At 40.4% G+C, this 8,624-nt stretch overlaps 1 long non-coding RNA gene across 1 annotated transcript; it reads left to right on the top strand.

The window, feature by feature from the left end:
• Positions 1–1,016: 1,016 nt before the first annotated feature.
• Positions 1,017–2,499, top strand: LOC147657865 (uncharacterized). Its single transcript, XR_015291745.1, has 2 exons — positions 1,017–1,720; positions 2,110–2,499. It is a non-coding gene; the product is annotated as an uncharacterized LOC147657865 (long non-coding RNA).
• The last annotated feature ends 6,125 nt before the right edge of the window (positions 2,500–8,624 follow it).

The raw sequence follows: 8,624 nt of genomic DNA, 5'->3' as shown, positions 1-8,624 counted from the left end.
ATTGGATAAAATTTGGGGAACGAGTAGAGAAAAGAATTCTTCGAATCTTCGATAGAAAATTCTGATCTAAATTTTAAATTAAATTCGTACATTCTTTCCGGTGACAGTCCTTTAAATTTTAATCAATCAAACGACGAAATTAAGAACGAATAGGAAAATCGTAAGATCGTTTCGGCCGAATTAGTTCGGCCTGAGGGTTGAACGACATCCCAACTTGACGGCTACTATTTTTATCTCTCAAAGAGGAAACCTTCTGCCATTAGGATTAGTGGCTCGCGGTTCGTTCACCGGTCGAGTAGCAGAAACAATGGCGGGACCGCGTGCTCGGCTGCGACGCACTCGTCCACCAAAAGTCCATTTCGAAATGGGTTAAGTGCGCTTAAGATAATTCCGTGTTCTTAAAAGCTATTAGTTTGCTCGCGGCCGAGTTCATGGTTCGTTCGAGGGCGTCGCGTGAACTTTTCTTCCTCCCAAATTGACTTCTTTTTTTTTTCTTTCTTTCTTCTCTCTCTCTCTCTCTCTCTCTCTCTCTCTCTCTCTCTCTCTCTTAACGTTTCGTTTAAGATGGCTCGAAAATTATGGTTGAATCGTATACGCGAAGATAACATCAGTTTGGAATCTCGAGGACGTGAGTCAAAGAAATATTGAGTGAAGAATATTTCTTCCGCTTTTATATATAACAAAATGTATTTTAAGTTCGTGGTTTCATGCATTGTTAAATTATGAAATTGCAAAGAAATCCGTCCGATGTTTGTCTTCGCGTGTAAAAGCATTAACGTAGATCGTACAACACTGATAAATCGACTCTTTTACGTCGAGCCGGATCGAATACTCATTTATAACCAGAGAATCAATATGGAAAAGAGAGATTATTTTTACGAACAATCGATTTCGTTACACAAACACTGTGTTAATCAAAATTTTTCGAATTCCTCTCCTTCTTATTCCTTCCATTTTAATCCAATAGAGGACAACTGCTTCGATCGATCTCCACGAATCCTTCCGTTTTACGATTTATCTCGTATTATATCTCATATTCATCATCACGACTCCGGTTAGTTATTCGCGTGGCATCATTTGAACGTGAGCAAAATTATCCGGGCGAATCTCGCGCGTCGATCTCGCGCGTTCAACCGGTTCCTCCGCTTCTGGAGGTCAGGAGAGGCTTCATTTCCGGGATTGACGGCAATTTCCCAAACGGCAGTTTGAAAATCAACCGCGCAGCACAAAGGGATTTATCGGACGAGGGCCTAAATATCGCTCTATCGCCCTTGGCCGCTTCTATATCGCGCTGTCTCTCGATGCGTGCTAACGTAATAACTGTGTCATCCTTCTCCACCCTCTGTCTCCTTGTTTTCTCCACTCTGTCGACTGTAACCCTCCCCCTCCCGATTACGCCACCCGTTTATGCAGTCGGTGTTCTCTCCGGTCCGCGATTCTCATTCCGCGTATCGCTCTCTCTCTCTCTCTCTCTCTCTGTTTCATCTTGTATCTTTGTGTCTCTGTCCCTCCTCTCCGTTCGTCCGTTACATCGCCACCGAGAGTTGATTGGATCCACTTAACGGGGTATACGGCATGCGACATTACTGCTCTATGGTGTATGGCGGAGCGTGTTGTTGCGTTGCGCCACCATAACCTGACGTCAGCGATGGAGTGGAACGGCTCTCGAGCAATTGTTCGCGCCTCTTGCGTTCGACGTGGCGATCGTCAGCATCTTTCGGTAAACGAAAGCGGTGATTTTGAATTTAAATATGATAGCGTGTCGTAGAAGTTTGTCATTATCATTGGGAAAGTGTTGAATCGTGTAAAATTGTTTTGAAGATCAAGGATATATTTGTGAAAGCGAGAAGTGTGTTCAAGTGTATTTGTGTATTTATCTTAACAACTAAAACTATAGATTGTATTTGCATTTCGATGAAAGAAACATTGAAGTTGTGTATAAATATTGTAAATACCTCTTGATAGCAATTCTTCGATTTTACTGTTACGTGTGTTTATATCGTGAAATACGACTCTTTCTTGGATCGTGAAATAATTAATCGTTATATTTACATTTTGAGAAAAAGCGCATCGAAGAAATCTTGCAATTCAACGTTTAATTTGTTCCAGGTTTCGCGAGGCGTTCGTGGACGTCGCTGCGAGTAGCGAGCGAGGAGAAACACGGTGCTTGGTCGTGTAGCTAAGTGGACTTTGCTAAGTAACAAGGGCCGGCCTAATGACTCGAAAGGCCCAGATTATTTTATTATCACGTCGCCAGTGATTTCGGCGACGGGGATCGTAAAACGGTACCCCTCTATCGGCACCACCGGCTACGAGACGATAGATAAAGACTACTATAAAACGGACCTACGGGTAATTGAGCGAGCAAGATAAACAAGATTTACTTAAAACAGGACCCCCTACGAATTTAATTAAAACTCACTCCTCTTACCGTTTACCGAAACAGCGATGCCATTCATGCCGTAGAATCGTATTATTGAATAAAATTGAAAAAAAGAATTTTCATTCCTTTCTTTCTTTTTTTTTTTTTTTTCTTTTTCTTGCTACTATTGGATTGAGTCCAATTATCGTCGCGAGCAACCTTGGTATCGTCTGTGTAACCTATAGTTGCTATTTAAGATCCATCGGATCTATCTAGTCGATTACGACGAGCCGCGTAGGATAAATAAAACATTTGCGCGTAAAGCACGTGATAGATGTTCACAAGAGCAAACTTGTGTCAGAGCGGGAAAAAATGTTTATTTCTAATGCTTCTTCTACCGTTGAAACCAATTTTTCTCCATCTCCTTTCAATTCCTCCCATTTCGTTCATTTCACACGAAAGAATCGAAAAAGATTCACTCGAATTTTCTTTCCACGATATTAACTTTAACTTCTTTCTAACCGTCGGAACCAACAACTTTTTCCACCATTTGTTCTCAGTGTCCTCCACCGGTCCAATATTCCAATTCCACGACTCGATCGTTTCTAAAAGAAAAGAAGAAAAAAAAGAAATACCGGTTCGAAAAAAAGATGATCACTTCCAGGAAGAATCCCCGATTCCCAATAACTCCAAATCGTTCCTCGAAACTTGGATTCTCCTTTCCTCCGCGGAAGGATCACGGTCGGAATTCGAAAGTTCTCCCATGTCCTTGGCCATGGCTGAAACGCGTAACGGTGCATTTCTATTCACGATGGCCACGTAATTCGGTACAAGGGGAGCGCGACAAAGAGGGAGAGAGGGAGGCCTTACAGAAAGAGACGAGGCGAGCATTATCCACGTTGTCGTGTTACGTGTCTTACAACGTGATAAGCCGCCGTGAACAACTGTACGCACCAGGACCACGAGCCGACGACAACGTCGCGACGTTTGATTGGAAGCCAGTCATCTCTCTCTCTTTCTCTCTCTCCCTCCCTCTCTCTCTCTCTCTCTCTCCCTCTCCCGTGGGAAAAGAGATGCAAGCTCTTGGAACGCGTACGTTTTTCCAAACTGGAAAATATCCAATGCGAAGACGAGCGAGAGATTACGATCGATTCGAAGATATCGAGATTGATCATTTTCTCGCGGCGAAAGGGAGGAGACACGCGATACTTTTCGTTTCTCGACCTACATTCGTCGTGAATGAGAGGATTGCGCGATGAAATTTTTGTAAAAGAAGGAGAGGTTGAAGCGTTGGGACGAGAGGGGATGGTTCGATGCTGGGAATATTGATGGAACAACGTATATTTATGGAATATTATTTTTGATATTGTTCGGTGGAGAAAGTACTTTTTTTTTTTTCGTTTTGTTATCGGTAGTTATCCGGAATTTCTTGCAGAGTTGTGCAAGTTGCCAATAAATTCTCCCGGATAACAGTGATAAATCCGATGATAAAATATGCAGAATTGTATAAGTAAATATTACGAGGTATGATATGAATCGAATGATTGCACAATACAGGTTCACTTTACATAAAATTGTGAGAATTTGTGCAACAGAAGTTTATGATTTACAACTCGTAGATACCACGACATCGGTTTATGCATTTTACGTGCGTGTATATTAACACGCACATGTTGGTTGGATCAAAACGTAACGTATCCATATTATTTACTACAATTTATGTTTTTATTGGAACAGATATACACGCAATGTAATGTTAAGTTCAAATCGGGCACAGACCATTCGTTTGTCAGTATCGTAGAAAATTATCGATAAATGTAAACAAAATAAAAATCTGGAAAATATTCGAATGCACATACATCTAAGTCTTCTTTTTCCATCGATTTGACCGATCGATCGATCAAAAAACAATTAATTAAAATTCGAACTATCGCTGCGATTGTTACGTCGAGAAAAGGCTTCAAGTATCGCTCGCGTTAATTTTCCTCGTTTCGTGATAATCGCGTAAATCATAGATGGCGACGAGCGTGCGAGTGATCTAGATAGCGCAGCGTGGCATCTAATTTAATTTAATTTTTTTAATTTCTACTGGCTTTTCCAGTCAGTTTTACAAGACAGTAAATCAATATCGCGTGTTAACGCACCCCCTTTCCCAGGATGAACGTTTCCAGACATGTTACGAATAAGCCTCGTGTTTCCATTAGCTCATTAGCTATTCCTACATGCAAAAAAAATTAACGGATTTGATGATTTTACTTTTTGAAAGGTCACGAATTCCATTTCTAATTATAGAAAATATAAGAAAATAAATACGATTATTAAAAATGTAATAATATCTATAAAGAAAGATATTATTACGTATAGTTAGATACACGAATCGAGAAATTTCACAGCTGCTCGATAAGAATCTTTCTCAATTTATCGTATACTTCGATTTCCGGATCGAATCATCGATTATAAATCGATTCGATTTCCGTTCATCATCGTGCTCCAGCTTCGAACAAAATTTCGTTTAATTTTTCTTCCCTTGAAATTATTTTCCTTGAAATTAATTGGTAGTTGTTGATAATGGCTCTCGATAGTAATTGGCAAGGGGAAGAACATTTATCATCAGAATATATATACCATACGTGCGAGTGGTTTTTCACAACGTTTCCGGTTTGACGGTGTGTCCAATAACGAAGTTGCGGCCTCTTTGTCCCACGGCGTGGCATCAGCTGCTCGATGTTAAGACGTAACCCTTTCAACCCTTGCGTAACGAACCGAAGGGACGGCCCTTAATTAATTAAGTCCTTTTGGAAGACTCAGGTGTTCGCCGAAATCTGGCGGTTTCTCCACGGCCCCGACCAAGGCACGATAATGGCGGCATTATCATACACACGACCTATTTAGCCCATGGCCGCCGTAACGGGATTCCTAAATTCGGACCCGTGTCTCAGGTGCACGCGTCAAGAAACGATCGCGTCATTCCAATCGATTTCCGCTCATTTGAAATTTTGATATTGCAATTCATGCGTTCGAGGTATGCCTTTTTATGCGAAAATTTTTGCCGAGAAAGAGAGATAATTTTATTTGTTTATAAAGTTTCAAATAGGAATATTTCGTAGAAATTTTTTCTTTTGTAAGGATTGCTTTCGTTGTGACGAATTTGACGAATATTCCGACGAGAAGGATAGAAAATAGAGAACAATCTTTTCCCGGGCCATTTCTTTTATTGGATTGGATAATTTTTCAAAATGTTCTTTCAATCAAATCGAGAGACCGTCGAACATTAAAATTCATGTTTACGATTAACAATATACTTTAATTCAAAGTAGAATTATATTCTATGTATGTGTAACGACGATTAAATCATCTTAACGAGCTTTAAGTCAGTGTATAATCATCAATAAGCCTTCCAATATTAACCTCGGGACGTTATAGGCCCTGAATGATCTTGTGTCTTAATAGCTCGATGACTTTCAGATGACCTCGGTGACCTTAGCGACCTTCGAATAACCTTAAATGGTAAGGATACTATCTTATTAACAACCCCTATATGATTCCAACAAGCCTTCCAATGAAAGGATTTTAATGACCCTCAATAATCTTTAAATTACCATCAATGATTCTATTCGAATGATCCTTTAATTGAACTTTATGTAACTTCATATCTAATTTTTAGATCCCCACCTAAGATAACAACAATAATTTATTCAAAATAGCTTTTATAAGAAAAATCCTCTCAAAACAATTTCCAACTTGATCGTTCCACACAATCTTTCATTTCTTCCCCTCGAAGAGATCCAATCCAATAAATAAATAATTTCACTTAATTCTCTCACGAATCTTCGAAGAAAATTTTATTCAATAATCCATTCTTTCGAGTCGAGGAGAGAAACTTTATCCATTCTCCCCTTTTCCCTTCCAAAAAAAAAAAAAAAAACACACAGAATTGCCACCGTGTCGACAACTCGACCTATTTCCCTCGAACACGAGAATCTCTCTAAACTATCCTCCCTCCTCTCCTCTCCCCTCCCCCTCGATCAAACTCCAATTCCATATTTCCGTCGCGAGAGAAGACAGGCGCGCGGGGAGGGGGGGAGGAGAAAAATGCCGGGAACTGGTCCCCCGATCGCTCGTCGAGATCCACGACGCTGTAAATACCTCTCTGGAAAGGGAGGGGAGGGGGGAGAGGGAGGATCCGCGATAAAACGCGAGAATTCCGGGAAAAATTCCCGTTTTTAAGGAAAGATTCGTTGCCCGCCCGTTATATATCTGTTGCCGAGATACAGGTTGAAATAATGGTGTTTGCCCGGATCTCGAGATATCATTGTTAACAGCGGCCAACAACCCCGTACATATATATCCGGGGGGGGGAGGGAGGGAGGGAGGAAGGGTTCGAGCGAATTTAACCTCCTCGAGAGAGCTCGGGCGGAAGCGCGTGCAGACGATGCACCGGAGCCGAGTGCATTAACGTGGACGACCTACTTAGCGAAGTTCGAGCGGCCATAAATCAGTTTACGCGCTGTACTTATCGATATCGCCGCCACGTAAGTGCACTCCCCGCAATCTGTTCTTCTCTTTGTCTTTGGCTATCCTTTATCTTTTTTTGTTCCCTCTTGCGGTCGCTCCTTTTACTGCGTTGCATCTACGTTTGCTTGTACGAGTTTCGCCCATATATTCATATAATATATAAATATATATATATGTATGTATATTGAAGATAAGTGGTATGGTATACGAGCTTCTGACTCGAGGAGTGATTAAGAGGAGGAACAAAAGCGAGTGTTCTGTCCGTAAAGAAAGAGATATGTTTATTTATTGGGATGAGGAGGGAAGAGAGAATGATGAATACGTATTACCATTGTACTTACTACAACGATTTAGTGAGAGATTCTTATTCTTCTTTTTTTATCTCTCTTCGTTATCTTCGTTCTTTTTTTATGATTGTACTTGGTAAGTTTTGTAAATTGTGCTTACAAGTTTTGCATATATATATATATATATATATATGGTTGAAAAATTTTATTGGAAAGAAAGAAAGCGAAGCAATCGTTCCGTCAAATAGGTTTAAAAGAAAGAAAAGAAAAAGTGTCATCACGATGTTTCGATATAAAAAGTTCTTAGTATCGGAGAAAATAATTTGATACCATTCTCTATCTACACGACCTCTTTATTCGTGGGTGTTTTGGGTACAAGTGTGTAATTCACGGATATTGGAGAAGGCTCGTTTCGCTATCCTTGCAATGCTGAGTCTGATAAGAGGTTCGTTTCTTAGACCATTAGGTTTTCTCCTTGTCCCGTGAGAAAGTTTCGACTTTCGATCGAACGGCTGATACTAAATATCAAGCGATCGAGCGAAAAAGCAAAGAAACATGGGATGCGGGAATAGATAATTCTTAATTCTTGCGCTTATTTAGGAGGCTATTCGTACTTCTTACCCGGCTCTATTGAAATATGGTTACAGGAAGGTTGCGTTTGCGGGTCGGGTGTATGATACTTTCACTTTCAACGCCATCGACGCCGACTCTTTGGGTGTGCGAGCTGGTCTTTTGAATCGGATTTAAAATTTTGCTTTACGCGTTGTACAACATTCGCTACCGATTCTGGAGTCGTGACTTAGTGAAAAGAAACGGAATTCTATTTGTCAAACACTTACGTTTCTTATCGAACTTTCTTGTCAAACTGTTGATTTATAACACGTATCTGGAACACAAATAATCGCGATTAAAATAGCGTTACAAGAATAATAATTATAGTTACCTTGTAACAACAAGAAAAAAAAAACCATCGACCGGTTTTGATAGCCCCAGTATGGTTGTCACGTACGTGACAAACCTTAATTTCACCCGGCTCCGAAGTTCAAGGAACTGATAACATTTCTCAAAGTCGAAATAATCGTAATCTTCTTTATATTTACCGACCATTAAATCCATGCTGTATTATCAGCTGTCTTAAAAATATGTCACGCTTCCTCGAGCAATAAAAAATCATCGTTCCCCTCACACGTTGCAAATATAACATCGCGTTATACCACGAAATTCTCGAGTACACGAAACAAAGAAGATCCCGACCAATCTAATTCCCAGAAGAGAAGATAATTCGATTAACATTTCGTCGCGAAACTAATCACCAGCCTTGTGTCACCACACAATCGTCTCTTCATCGAATCATAAATCTCTTTAAATCCTTTCCCTCAAATTCGTTACATCGAATTTCGAACTGGATGGAATTTTGCGTTGAAACGGTTGCGGGTTTCGCGGTGCATTCTCTCTCTCTC

The sequence above is a fragment of the Apis florea genome, unplaced genomic scaffold, assembly GCF_048593485.1.
Source record: "Apis florea isolate Af1SG1 unplaced genomic scaffold, ASM4859348v1 contig_2495_pilon, whole genome shotgun sequence".
Classification (NCBI taxonomy): Eukaryota; Metazoa; Arthropoda; class Insecta; order Hymenoptera; family Apidae; genus Apis; species Apis florea.
The sequence above is the reverse complement of the archived record's forward strand: the minus strand, read 5'-3'. Positions and strand labels throughout refer to the sequence as shown.